The sequence below is a fragment of the Serinus canaria genome, chromosome 13, assembly GCF_022539315.1.
Source record: "Serinus canaria isolate serCan28SL12 chromosome 13, serCan2020, whole genome shotgun sequence".
Classification (NCBI taxonomy): domain Eukaryota; kingdom Metazoa; phylum Chordata; class Aves; order Passeriformes; family Fringillidae; genus Serinus; species Serinus canaria.
In genome coordinates this window covers 7,691,176-7,712,511 of record NC_066327.1, presented here as the reverse complement: position 1 = coordinate 7,712,511, position 21,336 = coordinate 7,691,176, and the positions used below count along the sequence as shown (strand labels likewise).

The window sequence follows — 21,336 nt, the reverse complement described above, 5'->3', positions numbered from 1 at the left end:
CAATAATTTTAAAATGTTAAACATGAAGTGAAAATTGTGTAAGCATGACTGTTCTCATTACAGCTGTATGCTGCTGGCACAGCACTTGTACAATTTTTTTATGTTTAAGTACTTGGGAAACTTGTATACAGAACTCTATGAAATGTACCCAAACTCTAACAGAATCTAGGCAAAATAAATTTCCTGCACAAAGACAGAACTGGCAGTTTTTCTTTTGCGGCACATATAACACAAGCATAAAGACATTTTTTATATAAAAGTGTATTGCACTATATATAATATAAATAAATTATGTAATATGATATATATGCTTTAGATATGAAATATCTAGATGGCATAATATTCAATATATTATCTGTAGGATACTTGTTATAAACATAAACATATATTTATGGTGATGTAAGGAGGGTTCTATCTAAAAATAATTTTGATTGATTGAATCAATGTCTCCTACCAATGAGGTCTTGACAGTGTCAGCAGGGTATTATATTCAGAAATCTTTAAGTTTACTATTTTGGCTATGATGAATGACAAAAAAATGTGTAGAGAATCATCATCCTTAGATCTAGATACCTAGATAGTGGTATTAGTTTCTAGATCCTTAGATCTAGAACCTAATACCTCTGACTATTTTGGGTGGCAGAGAAACACTAGTGGTATTAGGTTCTTAGATCTAGAACATAATACCTCTAGTGTTTTCAAATTTGGGTAAAAGTAGCACAGAAATAGTGGATCGGGATTTAATTTCTTTCTTTGCTTTCACTTCATGATGGAGATCTCCCTCCAGCATCTCCTCTTTCCCATCCAGTTGGATATTCTGATTTCAGAAAAATTCATCCGTGCAGAAGAAGCAAAATGTAGCTGACAGAAAAAAAAATCCTTTTGGGGCCTCTGATGGGGAAACTAACAGGGACATCAGGGGTTGTTGGACACACACCTTCCCTTCTGAGCAATCCAAACCTAGCCCATCATATCTGGATATTCTGATTTCAGAAAAATTCACCCATGCAGAAGAAGCAAAATGTAGCTGACAGAAAAAAAAATCCTTTGGATATTTTGATTTCAGTTGGATATTCTGATCCAGTTGGATATTTTGATTTCAGAAAAATTCACCCATGCAGAAGAAGCAAAATGTAGCTGACAAAAAAAAATCCTTTTGGGGCCTCTGATGGGGAAACTAACAGGGACATCAGGGGTTGTTGGACACACACCTTCCCTTCTGAGCAATCCAAACCTAGCCCATCATATTTATGTACATTTGCAGGCATCACTGAGCACCTACAAAGAATTTCCCTAAACCACATGATTCATGGAGAATTTAGCAGAGAGTAATGGCTGTGCAAGCCATGGTGTGTCTGTGGGATACCCCAAACACCAGATCATCTGCAGGAAAAGTCAGGTTGAAGAGGCAGGGATATCCATGCTGGAATCTGCAGGGATTCCTTAAGGCAACCCACGTTTGACAAATCAGCCAATTTCTGTAGCAACACCTGAAGGGGAGTTTCTTGAGTGTGGGGGAAGAAAGAAACAGTAGTCACTGTATGAACAGGGGCAAAACCACAACCCCGCAATAGGTTCCGTCATCATCTCTGCCACCCAAAATAGTCAGGACTAAAACATGAACCAATACCTACAAAAATACAGAATGCAGAAAATAAAGGTTGGACATTTTTAGTGGCTTTAGGTGAAAGCAGCTCATCCTGTGAGGGGGCAGGAGGGCAGGAGGAAGGAAAGCCTGGTATGTCAGTGCTTTGGGATGGAGCTTGTAAATCCTGTGAAAGGAACTCATGAGGGACCCAAGGGAACATTCTAGTCCCATCACCCCAGCCTGGCACACAGCCTGCTGAAAAGCTGGTCTGAAAGGGTTGGTGCTGACCTCCAGCTCAAAGGTTGAAAGCTCTTTGGTGAGCAGGAGAACAATCCTACACACTGCATGCAAAGCTGCTCTCTCCCTCGGGACTGGGTGCAAAAGAGAGGAATAATTAATCTTCTAAGGAGGGAAGGGGCCATGATCCTGTGGGATGAGAGAGGAAAGCATAGAAAAAGTTTGCTTCCAAAGGAAGTGTTATGGTTTTTAGCAGAAAACTTCTGAGGGGGAGACAAAGCAATGGGCCATGACTACTGGGAAATGCTGTGGGGACCATTGCTCATGGTGGGGAGGGAAGATCAAACCATGGTGGAACACTGGAGCAGGCTGCCCTGAGAAGATGCAGGTGCTCCATCCCTGGAGGTGCCCAAGGCCAGGCTGGATAGGGCTTGGAGCAACCTGGCATGGTGGAAGGCATCCTGCCCATGGCAGGAGACTGGGACTAAATCAGCTTTACGGTCACTTCTGACCCAAACTATTCTATGGGTCTGTGATCCTACAATAATGTTTCCTTTAGAACCGTCTGGGGAACAGCAGACACACATACTCCCCGAACAATCATTTAATCAAATACAAATAAAATTCTTACCACGATTATTCATCTCCCCCAGGCGACCCCTGAGGCTGGGATAAGTGGCAGAGCAGGCCAGCCCTCAGAGGGCTGTGCAGAGGCTTACCAATGATATTTGCACCCAATGACCGGGAGGAATGATGAGGAGGACTCCATCTTATCAGAAGGCTAATTAATTAGTTTATCATACTATATTATTCTATATTACATTACATTACATCTAAACTGAATCTGCCAAGCACTCAACTGCACTCAGCTGCCCAGCCTCTCGTGACTGTCAGCCGACAGTCCCAACACAGACAGACAGACAGACAGACAGACAGACAGACAGACAGACACAGACACACAGACACAGACACAGACACAGACACAGACACACACACACACACACACACACACACACACACACACACACACACACACACACACACCTGGATTCAATTGGTCAGTGAACCAAAACACACCAGAATCCAATCAATCACCAATTCCCTTCAGGTAAACAATCTTCCACAATGTATTCCACTTGTTCACAAGTGGAGGCGCTGTAAATAACAATTGTTTTCTCTTTCTCTGAGGTTCAGAGAATATGAATCCCAGAATATCCCTGGGAAGTTGTGCCTTGCTTTCCTCTGTGAAGAGTAATGTAGCTACAGAGGCTCAGCAGGGGTTTCTCCCCAGGTGCTGTCCCCAGAGGCTGGCAGGGTTTCTCCCCAGGCACTGTCCCCAGAGCCTGGACAGGGTTTCTCCCCAGGAGCTGTCCCCAAAGGCCTGGCAGGGTTTCTCCCCAGGCACTGTCCCCAAAGGCCTGGCAGGGGTTTCTCCCCAGGAGCTGTCCCCAGAGGCTGGCAGGGTTTCTCCCCAGGAGCTGTCCCCAGAGGCTGGCAGGGGTTTCTCCCCAGGAGCTGTCCCCAGAGGCTGGCAGGGTTTCTCCCCAGGAGCTGTCCCCAGAGGCTGGCAGGGTTTCTCCCCAGGCGCTGTCCCCAGAGCCTGGCAGGATTTCTCCCCAGGAGCTGTCCCCAAAGGCCTGGCAGGGTTTCTCCCCAGGCGCTGTCCCCAAAGGCCTAGCAGGGTTTCTCCCCAGGCGCTGTCCCCAAAGGCCTAGGAGGGTTTCTCCCCAGGAGCTGTCCCCAAAGGCCTGGCAGTGTTTCTCCCCAGGCGCTGTCCCCAGAGGCTGGCAGGGTTTCTCGCCAGGTGCTGTCCCCAGAGGCCTGGCAGTGTTTCTCCCCAGGTGCTGTCCCCAGAGGCTGGCAGGGTTTCTCCCCAGGCGCTGTCCCCAAAGGCCTGGCAGGGTTTCTCCCCAGGCGCTGTCCCCAAAGGCCTGGCAGGGTTTCTCCCCAGGTGCTGTCCCCAGAGGCTGGCAGGGGTTTCTCCCCAGGCGCTGTCCCCAGAGGCCTGGCAGGGTTTCTCGCCAGGAGCTGTCCCCAGAGGCCTGGCAGGGGTTTCTCCCCAGGTGCTGTCCCCAGAGGCTGGCAGGGTTTCTCCCCAGGCGCTGTCCCCAAAGGCCTGGCAGGGGTTTCTCCCCAGGAGCTGTCCCCAGAGGCCTGGCAGGGTTTCTCCCCAGGAGCTGTCCCCAGAGGCCTGGCAGGGTTTCTCCCCAGGCGCTGTCCCCAAAGGCCTGGCAGGGGTTTCTCCCCAGGTGCTGTCCTCAGAGGCTGGCAGGGTTTCTCCCCAGGCGCTGTCCCCAGAGGCCTGGCAGGGGTTTCTCCCCAGGCGCTGTCCCCAGAGGCTGGCAGGGTTTCTCCCCAGGTGCTGTCCCCAGAGGCCTGGCAGGGTTTCTCCCCAGGCGCTGTCCCCAAAGGCCTGGCAGGGTTTCTCCCCAGGAGCTGTCCCCAGAGGCCTGGCAGGGTTTCTCCCCAGGTGCTGTCCCCAGAGGCTGGCAGGGGTTTCTCCCCAGGCGCTGTCCGCAGGCCGCGTATGCCGGTGGCGGTGCTGCTCTCTAGGTGGCAGCCCTGGCCCGTGCTCTGCCGCAGCACAGCCGTGAAAACAAGCGCTGCCTGAGTGCTACTCGCTCAGGCTTTTAATCATCTTTTCTCAGTATTACTCTAAAGAGCTCAGAGGTGTCACAGAAAGGTGAAGGAAGAGTTCAGATGAGCTGTTTTCTGAACGAGCCGGAAAAAGGCTTGAGTGCCTCAGTTCCCCTGCAGTGCTCAAACCCACTGATAAGGCAGCCTCTAGATGTACAGCTGTCAGACTTTAATATCAGATATTTTTCACCACTTTGAGAAATACGGTGTTCTTCTTGTTTATCCCAGCTTATCAAAACTCCCTGTGCCAACAACCTTGAAACTCTTCAGCTGGTAAAAAACATGAGCACTCCTGTTTAGAGTGGTTTTGGTATAAAACATGTCTTTATAAAAACCTAGAGATCAAAAAGGTTTAATAAAGCACAGCAGATTTTCACCTCTCATTACAGAAAGAGTTGAAAGGAAAACAACTCTGTCAGGCCCCACAGCTTCTAAGTGAAGGCTGGCTTTGAGCAGGAGTAGTGCAGGCATGAGGGCTGGGCACGGACACCTGGCCCCTGCAGCATCACAAAAGATTCACCCTGTGCCCAGGGAGCTGTCTCTGAGCAGGAGCCTATTGATAACATCTTGCTGCTTCTCTCTAGCAGCTTCAAAGCTATTTGACACTAAGAGTATGTCTTCCAGGTAGGCGTGTATTAAAAGGAGTGACACTGTTCCAAAAGGTATCTGGTACAAAAATGGTTGGATAAATGGGTTTAGAAGGTGTCAATGTTTGCCTAATGGCTTAGGTGAACATACAGCCCACACAGGGCTTTGTCTTTGTGTCTGGCGGGCCTGGTTATTGAATCCTTATACACAGTAAGGTGGTGGGTGAACCTCTTAGCCACAGCGTCCCCTGGAGCAAACGATCCAGAGAGAAGTGGGAGAAGGTAAAAGAGACTGTCCTTCCCTGACTTCTCCCACCTCCAGAGGTGAAGATCAGAATGGGCTTCCTTGTGTTACCAAGAGATACTGAAACTCACATAGGAGAAAGTGAAAAGGCATTTTAGTTGACTGTTTGCATGTTTTGCATCTTTTGGTGTGCTGGTTTAGCACATTTGAACTTTCATCTTGGTAACTCATTTTAATCTACTCTACCTCAGGTTGTCAGTTGGAAAGACATGCCCAAACCTACTTGGTCTTGCAACAGCCTCATTGGGAAATGAGGGGGCCGGGGCAACAACAGACCAAGAGCAGCTTGATACTGAAATGTTGCCCTTTGAGAGAATGATTCAGGCTTCTCATCTGAGAGCTGAATCAAAGCAGTGCTGGAAAGTACATCCATAACAACCATTTGCCATGTGCTTTTTGCTACAAGAACCTTTCACATAGCAATGTGAATAACTTCTCCAGTTTGCAAAGCAGGTAAATGACTAGTGAATAACATGGCCTTGGTTAACACGTGGATTTGTTTTTATAGTAAGGACAACCCAAAACAAACTCAGACAAAGAATTTAAAACATCACTCAATCTCAAATATTCATATTAGTAGTAGTAGTATTGTTATTATTATTATTTAGAAGACTATCCAGAAGGAAACATATCCATGACTCAACACAAAATATCCCTAATCAAATCTGGAAAAACCCATCAACAAGTCTGTGCTTTGTCAAGCATTTTCTATGAAATTACATATCTAAAAATCAAATATAGACTTCGAATAGAAACTGACCTATACAGGAAATATTTAGGAGAGACCCTAATACCAGCTGGCCTAGGCTGACAGGGACATTGGCAAAGCTTGGTGCTCTAGCTGGGAGCTTGGCTCTTCCCTCACCCTTCCCAAAGAGCATTTGCCAAGCACGTTGCTTCTGGCACTGAACAAGGAGTTCCTCCCAGCTTTCTGCTGGAGCCAGGGCTGTTTCTGAGCACAGAACAAGGTGAGGCAGCCCAGCTGTCCTGGGGAAGGTTACAAAACCTCTCACTGCACTGCCAAGCATGGTTGGCACCAATGCTGATGATGAGTGATTTCCCTTTCTCTGGTGGCCAGAAATGACTTCTCATTCCCTCGATGATGCTTCTTTGATTGGCTGCAACATTAATTGCTACCTAGCACAGAACAAATTGCTCATTTTTGTCTTTAGAGCTGCACTGCCTTCATGTTTGGAAGAGAACTCCCTCATGTGTTCACTCTGCTCTGAGCCGATTGTGCTGGGAGAGCTGCAGTTACTCTGAAAGCTGGAGGAGCCCTGTGGGACACTAGGGTCCCACCCCAAAGCACCCCTGACATGCCACCACACAATGTGGCACTGTCCTTGCAGCCCCTCTTGTCACTTACTAACCACCTCATTACCTTTGGGGAATGTTTCATGAAGAAGCAAAAATTCTCTGTCCCATGAGAAGGAGAAGCTGCAGTTGCCACCTGAGACTGCAGATTTGCACAGTTTTATCATACAAATTAATTATTTCAGGGTAAAATCCAGCTCTCACACTCACAATGAACAAACAGCTTATTGTTTTCAGGTCAAAGAGATGATATTTGCTCTAGAAAAGCAGTCAGATTTGCAAGGGATGTAGATGATTAATTTGGTCCTGTGGGCTCCATCTTTAGCTGATATTAGCTCCAGAGGTGCTGAAGTTGTTGAAGTGCAAAAAGTTACAGCAATATAAGATGTAGTCTTATCTGAGGGGAAGCAATCCCCTTCATGGCTGCATTACTACGAGTTTCCTCAGATATCTTCCTTGATAGGACAAAGGAGAATCGCTTCAAATTGACAGGGCAGGGTTAGATTGGATGTTAGGAAGAAATTCTTCCCTGTGAGGTTGGGGGAGGCCCTGGCACAGGTTGCCCAGAGCAGCTGTGGCTGTCCCATCCCTGGAAGTGTCCAAGTTCAGGCTGGATTGGGCTCTGACCAACCTGGTCTAGTGGAAGGTGTCCCTGGCCATGGTAGGAGGTTGGAACAAGATGAGCTTTAACATCCTTCAAACCCAAATAATTCTACAATTCTATTATTATTCTGTTTTTCTTTTACTATATTCATGCCCTTACACATCACTTTTTCTTGCATTAAAGCATTGCTCTGAAGTTAGAGGCTTTAGGAAATTTACCAGAACTTTATTCACAGAAGTTTCTCAAATCTGATATGCTGATATTTCATCTGCTCAAGCTCTTGTTGTTGTCTGATTTGAATGATTTATGAATGAGATAAGATAGCAATCACATCCTGCATTTACTCATCTTCTCTATATAAGCCAGCTTCCTATCTGCCTAGAGAGAAGAGCTTGAATTCAAAGCCCTTTTCAGATAGAAGGGGTCAAGCTCCCAAATTAACACCTTTAAAATGCATCCTCATGTATTCTTGCTACTGTTGAGTTCTGGGGTGTCCAGTTACTTTCTCACTCATAAGGAGATGCCTCGTCTGTTGAACGCTAGTTACTCACTGGTTGATGAAATGCTTTGTTTGCTGGAAGATGAAAATGAAGGCATAAAAGTAAATAATTTCCCCGCTTCCCTCACACCAGATTTACTTTTGAGATGAGTTCCAGTTTGTGACTAACAGATTTCCATTTTTTCCAGGAGAACTTCTCCACACCGCTCCACGTGAAGGTAAGAATCTGTTGCTTCCCTTCTATTATTTTCAGTAAGAGTCTCCAAAGGGAGCTTGGAGTGTAATCTCTGGCATAGCAAGTCTGAGGACATTTAAAGCAAGCTGTAATTGTTGCAGATATAAGTGGTGTCCCAAAACACTTATGCAATGACCTATTTTTAAAAGATTATGAGAGCCTGGCTACTAACCATTCTAATTGCTCCTAAAGATAATCACGCTGTAACTCAATTTTTATCAGTTCTTTTTGACATTTTTCCAGAGAATTTTCTGCTGGTGATTGCAAAGTCTGGTCTTCAAAGGGCTGGCAATATAAAGAAAATGTTTAAAGTAGCTCCCCCTAAGTGTCCTACTTCCAAAGCAAAGACAAAATTAATCACTGTCTGACTTAGACGGAATCGAATCAAATTCCCAGTGTGGTCAAATCCTCCACTGACAGAAACTGGACCCTTTTTATTTCAAGGTTTCCAGCAATGATAGTTAAGAAAACTGTCCTTATAACACTTCTGACAAGAAGGAAGCAAAGAGGAAATCCTAAAAAGAATGAAAGAAGTTTCAATTTCCAAAGAAAAATGGCATATTCTACATGATTTATTAACAGTTCTTTTAAGAAAGAAGAGCTTTCTTGTTGCACAAGAACTCTATATATTTTCCCTTTTTCTCCTAGAAACCATACTGTGCACATAGCAACACTGAAATATTTATTCATGAACTAAAAAAGATTCAGAATTTGACATGCATGAGAAGAGTGGAGAAAGATATGGAAGAGCTAGAAAAAAAATGCAATGTTTTGAAGGTAAGCTTCTACTATTTGTTTGATTTGAGTTTCAAACTTTTTCTTGATGTTATTCATTTATCCAGGGTTTTTAAAACCAGGTGATTTACCATTCTCATATTTCAAAGAAATGATCACTCATTTTTAATTTTGAACCAGCTACAGCCCTAGGGAAGGAGATCAAGCTTTCTCTCCCATGCACAAATTCATTCTTATAGAGACCATATCAATATGGCTCAGTTAGACCTGCAGTAATGAAGATTATCTATTAGGTGCAATTAATAATGACCTGTACAGCTTGTCCTTCAGGAAGAAAAAGACAATTAATAGCAGAAAAACCATATCAGAAATACTACAGAGAAAGAATTGGATTTTTAATCCAAAAGAGAGAAAAACAGAGAAATTAGGGGATAGAAGATTGGTTTGCATGGACCAGTGGCTAAATTTCCAACAATAACTGTGTTTAGGTAATCCCCTGCAATAGAGAAGCAGGCTTTAGGAAGAAAACCAGATAAGCATCAATTTCCTATCTATTGCAGCTGCAGAATAAGCCGTGTCTAAGTGATCCACACTGCTGCAGCTGGGAGTGTGTGGGGACCTAGCCAGTGTCCCTCACAGTCCCCAGGATCTGGTATTGTGAGAAAAATGTTTTTGACCTTTTTGACTGGCAGATGACTCCTCTGCCCTCCCAAATCAACACAGAAAAGTCTGCTGTACTGTGAAAGTCACAGAGAAATAGCTAATGACTGGTCATCTCTAAGAATTGTGTGAAATGGTTTTGGGGGTGTGAAGGACAACATCCTCCTCCATCCCAGTGACCTGAGGCAGAATGTGCAGCATCTGTAACTCATGCATCAGTATCTCCTTTTTCCTCTTAGAAATCTTCATCCAAGAAGAAGAGCTGCTCAAAGAAGGCAAATACTAATTTCTCAGAATTTAGAGAGAGTCTGGAAGAATTCTTGAGATGGGTCAATGAGAAGCTGGACTGCAGGAGTGTTGGGAGAAGTGAGTTGGATTTGTACCTGGATGGCGCATGCAGATGCCATGACCCCTGGAAATCCCACCGAGCCTTGGGCTAGGGAAGAGCTGCCCAGGCAGTGAGGGGCTGGCTGGGAAGGGGAGGGGACATAGGGCTGTTATAAAGTAGAGCCTTTACTAATTAATGCAAATATTCTGATGATAATTAATTTTCAATTTTGATGGCTAAGGCAATGAGGCAAATTAAAAGGGTACACAGAATTAAAACTTTGTATAACAAGCATGGCCAAGTGTCATCATTTATTTTGTGCAGTTATCAAATGTGAAGTGTCTTCTGCCACTAGAGTTTTAGGTTTAAGGATATACTATAGCCTTATACCACATGTGTGGGGATTGCACAAAAGGAACAGAAAACCAAACACTGACCCACAGACCAGGAGATCCAGCACAACCCCAAGGAGGCTGAAGAGCCCCAACAGCAATCACTCCATGTACTTTTACCCTGAGCACAAAATTCATACTTCTAGTTTCCACTGCTTTACAATGAGCTTTAACATGAGCCTAACTTAATAAACCTTGAGGTTCCATGTGCCACTGTGGCTGCAGTGTCTTGTCTCAGTGCACTAAACAGACTTTGCTTTCAATTTTTCACTTTTTTTACTATACAGAATTGTACAGGTTATGACTAGATCCAAACTGGTGCTGAATATCATGCCTTAAAAAGATACTAAGCATAATATTCCTTTCACAAGATCTCACACAGCTCTGCGTAAGTCAATACAAACTGGATGCCAAATGCTGCTTTTCTGCTTTGAAAGAGTCTTAGGTAGAGACTTAAATGGGAAGAAGTTTTAAAAAATGCAGACTATCTCAAGGTAGTGGTTAAGGCCAATTCTAGTCATGGCAATAGCAGCACTCCTAGTCTGCACTAACAACACCAAGATAACAGATAGAAAAGGCCATGGATGATGGTCTCCCATGGGTTGCTGACATCTGTTCCCATGGGATTCAGAGGCACCACAGATTTAAAGAGTTGCGTCCTCACAGTTAGAAAAGAGAGGGGAACCTAGACTTCTCTAAGTACAGATTGAACTACAATTTGCCATAAAATTGAGCCAAAAGACAATTGGCTTGTATAATAACAAATCCAGCCAACATCAGTTAAAAATCCATAGCTCTTCTAAGCACAGAAGAAGGCTGGACCCAAATTCAAAACTACTGTGATAAAACATAATGGAGTCATTAATTGGTTTTCTAACACTGAAATATGACAGATATCTGTTTGCTAGATGAATCTTACCTTGGAGCTTAGACCTTTGCTACCACTGAACATGCTTCACCCCTACCACTCACAGCCTACCTAAGGTCGGTGAGCTTTGGACAAGGAATGGTCATGATCCAATTGACTAAAGTCACTAACAACCATGGAAATTCCTTGTTATGACAGCACACATCATCACAGATGTAAACCTTGTAATTCATACACACAAGCCAGAAGGTTTGCACCATTTCCCATCATGTCTGGATCACTAACCAATATCCAATCTAGACTGGACCATCAGAACTAATTTTTGCAGCTGATGAAATCGTGGTAAAAGAAAGAGACAGAGCATTTATAAGGCATGTGGAGAAAAATATCTGTCCTATTTTCATGCTTCAGTCCCAACATAAGGAGTTTTCTACCATGCTCAGCAAGCCCTGAGCCATCTGGCATCTCCAAGTTAAAACAGCAGTGGTGCTGGGGTCATACAGGTCTTGCTGTAGCTCTCTGCATATCTTTTTGCATCCTGGCAAGATAACCACTCTGGAAACCCCCACATCACAGAGAACTTTGAAAACTGAAAATGATAAAGCTCAAAGTCTACTAAAACATCTGAGATCCCAACAAGATCTGAATTGCAGCAGTGTTCTGTAGGGCCATACTCATACAGCCTCACAAAGGATGAGTTTCTGTGGTTGTGTGAGAAAGGATGGGACTTACGCAAAGAAACAAATCTGCTGAATTACTGTCCTGAAGTTTCTCACAGCACATACAGTAAATGCAACCAACTCCTGGCCTTCCTCTCAGAGCAGCTGCTGAGTAATCCATGAATTTGCTCATATATTCAGCCTCACCTCAACTGCCAGAGGACCTTGAAAAATATTAGAAGATACCCAGTTTAAAAGTGGTTTGCTTTAAGCCTAGTGTGTTTCTTTCTCAAAGTCACTATTTCATGTTATGTATCTGTGATCTCACCTTTGCCTCAGGGTTTTCCTCAAGGGTATGCAGCTCCTTCCCCTGCCCAACCATTTCAAAGCACAGCTCAGTTTAAAAAACAGAAAGAAATTGAAGAGCACTTCATTCAGTTTCATGAACCCTAGAGATGACCAACCCTATGAGAAATAACAAGTCAGCCCACTGTATTTTCTGGAGCTGGCCTTGTTCAAACACACCCTACGGGTGTCACAAAACCCCACAGAATAAGAGATACTGCATCAGTCAGTGTTTGAACTGGGATGATAAACAGAAGAGCCACATTATCATCAGGAAGGTATTTATTCTGCAGGAGTCCATGATTTTTAGGAGCTCTGGCCAGAGAACATCTTTTTATTACTGCCTGTGGTCAGGTTGGCTGAGATACAGTTGGGTTTTCCCACTGAGCACCTACTCCAGCAGCTCCTCCAAGGTTTAACTTAATATAATTCAGTTTAACTTTTAAAATCCCAAGCATGGCATTTGGGCTTAGTATTCCACTGACCTGATCAGAAAGTCCTGTAGCCCTCCCAGCATGACTCATTTTTGGTTTTTTAAGTCCATAAAGAGAGAGGGAAAAACCCCTACTCACCTACTCACACTCTTACTATACCCACTCTTGAATTCAGGTCACTCCTCCAATATAAATGTTTATTTTTCCATACATCTACTTGCAGCCCTTGCATCAAGGAAATGCAGAAAAGGAAACCAGATTAGAATTAAAATCCAGCCTTTCAAACTGCGTAGGCAGCAGCAGCATTTTCCTTACTACCTTTATGAATGCATTTATCTTGCATGTTTCCTGCACACATGTTGCCCTCTCACATAAAGTCCTCAAGGTAAAAGCTATGCTTAGCTATTCCTCATGTTTTACAATGTGAAGCAACCAAGTAAAGCTTATAAACAAGCATTAAAAATTATACACCAGCACCCTGATACTTTTTTCAGGTATCAGAGTATGCATAATGATAAACTAACCAAACCTGGGCAGAGCTTTTAAAAATACTCTGATGGAGCCTATACTTAATGCAAATGCTTCTATAGAAACAAGAAGACACATAATTTAGAATGATCCTTGATATCACCCATCAATGTGAAGTTATGAGAGGACTCACACAAGTTTAACCCAGAGGATTTGACCCAAATGAAACATGGGCAGATAACTTCAGCACATAAATTCTCCCCATGACTTTATCAGAGTACAGAAATAAACCAGGCACTGAGGCTACAGTACCTGTTTACCATAGCTGAAATATTTGAAACTTTTTCTTGTGTCTTAAGATACACAGAGCTGTTAGCCACATCCTTGAGTCACAAATGCTGTGAGCAGACACAGAATATAATCTTATTAAAAGACAGCAGAACCTTCAATAACAGTAATAACAATAATATAACTAACTACAGGACAGAATGGAAAATAATTTTAAAAGCTCATATTAAAAAAAGTCAGTGGAAGAAATGGCAATTATTAAATAATTTGTTTGAGCTAACAGCACATCAGCAATCCATAGATGATCAGTCTGGTCTGGTTATCATTGGCTGTAACCTTATGTAAAAGGAATAAGAGAATTCATTTCCCAAAGATGTAAGACCTACAGAAACCCCATCTGCTTCTGGTCAGAAACAATCCTGAACCAGCCCTAATTCTCTATATACAATTTCCTAAGTTATTTGAATCTTCATCCAGACTTTGAAACTTCTCAAGTGCAATGCACTAAATACTCTCAAAGGCAATGGAAAAAAAAAAAATCTGGATCTAATGTTCTTGGCAGCAGCACAATCTGTGTTCTAATAACTTCCATAAGGACTGGGCTCGCATGTCTTGAAGCCTTTTTTATGTGATACACTTCACATGCAAGGAGTCTTAATTTTTATTACTTGCAATTAAATGCTTCTTCTCTGCCCTCACAACAGGATCTAAACTGAGAGTGCAGGACAGAATGCTGGAGGGACCTGAGTGCACTTTTAACCACCTCCCATGAGCAAACAACACAAAGAACGGGAAAGCCCCATCCTTGCCTCCCTCTGCTATCTGTAACAGCATCATCCCTGTTCTCTCTCCTGATCTGAGCAATCCTGCTCAGATCTTCTCTTCTTGCAGAGAAGCAGGAGGAACATCCCATCCACCTCCCTACTGAGTCAGCATGGATCCACTCTACAAAAATCCAGACACGTTAGCCTTGAAAAGTCACAGTTCCCCCAGAACCTGCTGGCAAATACAAACATATCACAAAAATGGTTGCTCTTCCTAAGCTTATATGTTACTCTCAAAAAATTGCATATTTCAAATAAACTGTGGAAAAAATACAACAGCTAGAGCCAGAGGAACAAATAATTTTTTCTGGTGGCCAGAAGGCTACTGGATGTGTCTGGTAATTTCCAAAGTACACCACAAGAATAAGCTTACCTTATTGCTCCTTTTTTCTTGCCAAGGTGTTACTCAGAACAGAGTCAGCTGTGATCATTGGCAGTGTGCAATGGAAGAGGTTTAAAAGGAGTTTTAGCTTTAGAAAAGTTATAAGGGAAGGTAGAAAACAAAACAGAAAGAGGTGTGATAGACTGAGACCTCCCTCCCTGAGATGGAGGGGTGAGATAAGGCTGTGGTTGATGTGGTGGGAGCTGAGCACAGGCAGTGGTCATCACTGCACCCCCACTTCCTGCCCCATCCAGAATTCATTCCCCAAAAGCACATAAGCCAAAATTAAACACACACTTACTTCAGTTTTTGACATGAATGGAGTGCTGGTGGAAGGTTGGGGATGGATAACGCTGGATGAAGTACTCAGCATCCCAGGCATGGGTCCTGCCTCCCCACACCACACAGCCGAGAGCAGGAGATCTTTGCTGCAGTATCCACCTGGTTCCTATCCCCTGCCAGGCTGTGAATGCAGGGCAGGCACAGGCCCACAATGCCAGGTCTGGTTTGCAGACTGGAATCCAATCCAGCAGAAAGTAGAACATGATTTCCCGGAGCTCAGAGGAGCTTCTCGTTCTGTGATCTCAACAGGATTCAAATCAATCATCATAAACCTCCTTTATCCAGTTGTTACTCACTGAGCCTCTCAGTTCTAGAGAATACATCCATACCAAGCAGCTCTTCTGCCAGTGTGGCTTTCCAGTTACAGCAGCTCCTCTTCAGTTAAGTGAAAAGGCATTAAAATGTAAAACTGAGCACTGATCAGTAGCCCCAGAACCAAGATTAATTACTTGCAAGACAGTTTAAGCTGTAGTTGATCCATTTAACCATTTAACAATGTCCATGGCAGGTAGTTACACACCTGGAGGTGATGATCAGGTGGAAAGCTTTGCCCAACGATTGATACCTGCAGAATCTGCACAGCTGCTCTCCCTTAAAACATCACCACCACCAGGCCCAGCTTTAACAAGCATCAAGACTGGCTCTGAGCAGTTTGTACAGGTGCTTTTTCACACCTGGTGCAGATCAATATTGTGCTAACAAAACAACAGCTCTTGATAGTAAAATTTCATTTTAATTTCCACCCCATTTTAATGAAATATTAGTTCCAGTTTTTACGTGTAAACCCTGGCCTAGCTTAGAAACAGAGCTACCAGCCTGCAGCAAACAGCAGGACTGGGAAAGGACAGGACCAAGCTCTTGGAGAAGAGCAGAGCTTCCTCTGTCAGCCCCATGGAAAGCTCCTTTGCACCACACCACTTTGTCTCTGAATTCTTTACTTTTGTTAGAAGGGTTAAAAATTGTTTTGTTGGTAACAAACCAAGCCAACCACAAGGTCCAAAGGCAGGTGAGCAGTGCTCTCAAAGTAGACTCCTTAGGTACCACTCTGCCTTGCTTTGATGTGCTGAATAACAGAGGTGCCAGGTGTGCTTCCACTGCAAGGTGCCTCAGATCCCACCCACACCCTCTTCAGCTCAAGGAAACCCCCTGTGAGTTATAAAAGCTTCTGGAAGTGTAAAATATCCTGTATTTACTCCAGGTAACATGTTAAGGAAACAAGGGCATTGTTTTCTTCTGCCCCTCTCCAAAGGATATTGCATCAACTTACTGTGTAGACTGAGCACAACTATTTGATAGTTTATCTTGTTCTGTGGAAAATGACTTTTTTTCAGTTTTGGAATCCACAACAATCACTTTGTCCTTTCACCCAGCTGTGGCTCAGGGCCACCACAACAAGCTGCCCACTGCTCCCACTGCCAAGCACTGCACAGGCTCCTCAAAGCACTTAAGGGATAAGCATCACTCACAAGTGAGAATTCAGCATTTTATTAAAAAGGAGTTTGTTTTAATAACACTTGGCATATTTTTAAACTGTTTTTTGGTTTCTTGGTTTTTTGATTTTGTTTGGGGATTTTTTAAACAAATATGCTTTTAATAAAGGAAAGTTGGTTTCTAGGAAACAACTCAGTCCTGGACTGGCCAAGCAGTTGGCCTAGATAATTGCTGCAGGTCCCTTCCAGCCAAATGATTCCATTAATTTCTCCCTCCCAAGCTCCAAATGCTCCTTCTCACACGATTCTGGTGGCTCTGGCCAGCAGCTGGCCCAGCTGCCAGGATCAGCCTCCCAGTTCCCCACACGGCTCTCCAGCCACGCCTGCAGCTACGTGGCAGCCTGAGCACGAGGTGGTGGCACATCCAGAGGACAAGCAGGGGACACCTCAGGGGTGGCTTCAGAGCCAGCCATGGTCCAGCCTGGTCGAAGGAAAATGTTCATCACTGCTGTCTTTGAAAAATTTCCCGAGTTATTATTTCCCTAGGATTAAACCCAAACTGCAAACTCACTGTAATTTTACAAACAGAATTTGGATAGCTCAAGTGTCCTGCTAAAGGGGGGCTGTTATGCATCAATAGCTCAGGAAGTTTTTCTGATAACACAAGCTTGGCTGGGTAAATCCTTTCATTGAGAAAAGGATTTCTTGGCCATCCCTGCAAAAGGTTCCATTAGCTCTGATTCCACTCCTGGGAGTGCTGCCATCTGGGGTTCTGGTCAATCCTCAGCACATTAGACTGACATTCTGATCAGTCCTTGGGCAATCACACACTGCTGTAATGTAACTTGGTGCTACAAGATGTGGTTCTGCTCACCAAGGCTGCAGTCCATGGCTGCTCCCCATGCTCACCCAAAGCTCTACAAATGTTTCCTCTGTACTGCTTCAAAACCAACTCCAGCTTGCCATTTCCTCTTTCCTGTGTGTAAACCCAGGCTAATTGTCTTGAAAATCCAAGCTATCATTTACTCAGAGCAAAACACAGAGATGAAAACCACAGCAATGCAGCCTGTGCAAAGCTTCTGACTCAAAGGGCTTTTTTGTCAGTGCTCTTCTTTCCTGGGCAGTGCAGTCACAGGGAAGCTCTTGTGGGAAGGAAGATTCAAAGCTGGGAGCATATAACAACTCAGATGCTCATCTTACTGAGCTACAAACCTGAGTTTGAGAGGAGAGCATGACTAAATTAACATTTGTTAGGAAGTGACAGCCTAAGGCCACAGATGGTACTAAGGCTCACAGATTCCCAAACCTCACTGAGTCAGAAACATTTCACTTGTCTGTGCCTACTCAAAGCGGAGGAAATCAGTGCACAGACAAGGAAAACCATACTGTAGCAGGAGGAGGTGAGCTTTCACTGCCAGTCTGCCCAGGGTGCAGCAGCAGTGGCTGCACCCTTCACAGAGGGCTCAGTGATGCCACTGGGGCTGCTGCACACCTGGAATGCAGGTGGATAATGCTCACAGCTGACTGCAGCTGCCACTCTTGTATCAAATTCCACACATCTGCTCCAGGGAAGGAGCCTCATGGATGCAATCCATCTTCTGCAGAGGATGGGATAAGTGCCAGGATCAGGCAGCTCCTCTTCCAGGCGATGAATCACTTGGAGACTTCATCCAGGTCTACAAATGGATGTGGTCACAGGATTGCTGAACCTCGGTGGGTGAGTCACTCTACCCCAGCCCAGACAAGCAGAGAAAACGTAGAAAGTTCATTAGGTCTCATCAGGTCTGAATGTGCAATGGGATACATCAATCTTCCATCACCGTTGCAAATATGGACTCTGACAGCAATATCCTCTGAAGCCATAATTAGTGATGGAGTACCCAATGTCCTGAACAACCAGCAATCACACAGGGCCATGCTGGTGTTCCCCCAGCTCACTCCTGCATCATTTCACGCCTTGCTCAGGCCTCAGCAGCTGCAGCGCGGGGGAATCACTGCCCCGGCTGGGAGCCAGCAGCGCCCCTGCTGGCCGTGCCCGGAACTGCAGTGCGGGACAGCCCTAGGCCCAGAGGAAGCCGCGGGCTCCTGCTCTTGTCTAGGGCGGCTGCGGCTGCCGCCCTTGGTTTGCCTTCTTATACACACACACTAGCAAAGAGCTGTTATTGCTTTCCCATAGCTTTGCCTGAAAGCCCCTTAACTTCAAAGTTATAATAACTTAGAGGGAAGAGTGTCACATTTTCTATTCCAACAGAGGTTCCTGCCTTCCTTAGCAGACACCTGTCCTTTAAATCAGGACAAGAGGCCTGCTTTTTTTGACCCAAATCTTGATGCAAAACATCTGATAAAGTATATTTCTAGCTCAAAACAACACACCACCAAATAGCTTCACCCATACTCTTCTTGGCCAGCAATCACCAGCTACACTGATGCTGCTCATCATCACCTGCTTTTGGTAGCCGGGCTGCACAAAGATCCACAGCAGAACACACTGCGGGGGGGAATTTAATGTGAGCTACAAGCTGCAGCCATGGGGCTGCCCACCAGCACACCACATCCCTGCAGGTGCCACTGCCCATCTGCCCCAGCAGCTGGAAACTCAAATTGCTGCTCCTTTCTCTCCATGCCCCCAGCATGGATCACACTCTGCTTACACGTGCCCTTACACAGCAAGGTGCTGTCAGAACTCAGGGCACCATGACCCCCACTTCCCTACATATTGCTGATACAGCTGAGAGGCCTTAGAGCATGAGAGAAAAACAGATTCCAAGGAAAAATAATTCTTACTCTGTGTGAGTTTTGACCCAGCTGATCCTAACATTAAGCAGTTTGGTTTTATCCTTGACGTTCTCTCAAGGCCTCATCAGGAATTTCAGAAGAAGCATCCTGATGTGCAATGCTCCAGCTAAGGGCTTCTCTGAAAGCTGGAGAATACCTGGGGGGCATTTCTCCCAGGGCTTTGCAAACAAAGTCTGTCCTTGGGGAAATCCTTACCAAGCAGAGGTAAGTTTTGGGCATGAACTGCCTGCCTTTAGTGACAGGTCACCTGCTGTGCTGAGCTACCCCAGCACCATCTCAGGGTGCAGGAAGAACAGAAAGAAGGGGCTTGGAGGACAGCTAGATCCTAGGAGGCCTTTTACACATGCACCACCCTCACCTCAAAGACAACTTAGCATCACTGAAAAAGGACCCTTCCTCTTCCTGAATTAGACAGTTCACAGCTCAGCCAAGGTACAGAACTGTCTTGTATAACACAAATGTGGTTCCCCTCTGAGCAGAGTATGCCAACTGCTCTTTGCCAGGGCTTGCACAGCTTCCCATGTCGATCCCAGCCAGACCCTTTCAAAACTCCCACTACACATTTGACCCTGGATTCCAGCTTTTCCATCTAAGATGATTCATGGTTTTCACATGCTGTTCTACTGTAACAGGAAAGACAAGTAATTTCTAATGCAAACAAAAAAATGATAAGCAGTTCACTGAGTCTGTTCAGCTGAACATGAATATTTGGGGTCATTTCCCAACCAAGCTGAAGGGCTGCACAACTGCTCAGTGATGCAGTTTATATCCACCTAACCAGCACTCAGGCCAGAATGCGGACTACTAGCATGGGCTGGGGGTGGTTGTTCTTCCTATGACTACAACATCTACAGAAGATAAGAAACCACCTTTCCATAAGAACTCATATGGTGTCTGCCTTCACCAGTATCTGTCATGCAGAGCAGCACTCTGCAGACCTCATTTCCAGCTAATTCCACTAGATATGTCCAGAAAAGTTCCAAAGCACTTGAAAGTGACTGGTAGCCACTGGTCCAGAGTCAGCCTCTGCAGTGTCTGTGCTAAGTACTTAAACCCTGTGAAATAAAGAAGAGCATACATGATGTCAGGAGAAAAAACACTGCAGTCTCAACAAGAGAGCCCTAAGTACTTCCCTCACTAGTAATCTGCTGTCAGGAACTCCCTGTGCCTATATGCAGAAAGGCTGATTTGCTCCCGCATTTGAAACTTCTTTGTTTTAGGTCTAAGAACGATCCCTTAAATAAATTCAGGCTTAAATTTAAGCTGACTGCCATATGCTGTTCATCTTCTGCAATGATATTTGTGTAGCCTGTCACATTATACTCCCTATAATTCACATTATAGGGAGTATAATGTGACAGGCTACACAAATATGCTTGGGAAGGTATTGAATCTCAAAAGCCACATATGCTCTTTTCTCTCAAATGATAATATTTATTATCTATTACTCTTCAGATCAGATTAGCAGTAAGCAAATCCTGCATAAAGCACCAAAAGCAGCTGGGCATTCAAACAGTTCAGCATCCACACTCATTGCCTCCTACTTTAGGTGCGAGAAAGGTTAAAAACAACTGAGGAGACACAATAGGGTTTGTGTGAGAGAAAACAAGCAAGTAAAATTATCTTTACAAGTTCAGTATGATAACACACAGTTAACAATGGTATTTCCCAGCCAACTATGCTATTTCAGAAGTGGGATGTGCAGTTTTTGGCCAGAGTCCTGATGTGAACTTTATCTGTCAACATACCACGTCGACAAAGTCTAAGTAGGCTCCTCTTCCTTCCCCTGAAACCCAGAGTGCTCCAACCAGAGACTGTGGCTTTGGCTCATCATCACTTCACATCTGCAAGACTGTCATACATTGAATACTTTGTTATAAAGCAAAACTCCTTATTTCCCAAGTTTATGTTATGCTGAGGCATTTACTAAGAAAACTGGAGGTCAACAATGAGATATTCTGAACAGACAGCCAGCAACCACAAAATTCATGGCAAGCAAAGGAGGGAGGGCCCTGGGAGATTAGAGAGCAGCTATTGAGCTCTGCTGTGCTGGGTCTACAAAGCTTTTAGGAAAAAAATATTGCAGTTTCTATAGCTACCTGCACTAAGTATTCACACAAAGCTTAGTCACAGGTCTAGATTCTCATTTCAGTATTATTAACAACTTGAGCTCAGCAAGTCTCTGTCTGGACAATGCAAGGCCTCTTTTTTCAATCAGTTGTGAATGTTTAACAGAAAAATTAAAGCTCTAGCAAGTATAGGTGCATGCTGCATCTAAATGAAGCAATAACCCTCAAATTCATCAGTTCTTTACATATAAAATACAAGAGCACATAAAGATGCATTGCTGAGGCACACTGCTTCAATACTGACAGAATAA

At 44.4% G+C, this 21,336-nt stretch overlaps 1 long non-coding RNA gene across 1 annotated transcript in view; it reads right to left on the bottom strand.

Annotated features, from left to right (window-relative positions):
* The window catches only part of LOC127060107 (uncharacterized), a 38,842-nt gene extending 24,376 nt beyond the window's left edge, over positions 1-14,466 (bottom strand). The window contains exon 1 of the long non-coding RNA XR_007778739.1: positions 14,380-14,466. This is a non-coding gene — a long non-coding RNA (uncharacterized LOC127060107). The remainder of the gene's footprint in view (positions 1-14,379) is intronic.
* Between the last annotated feature and the right edge of the window lie 6,870 nt (positions 14,467-21,336).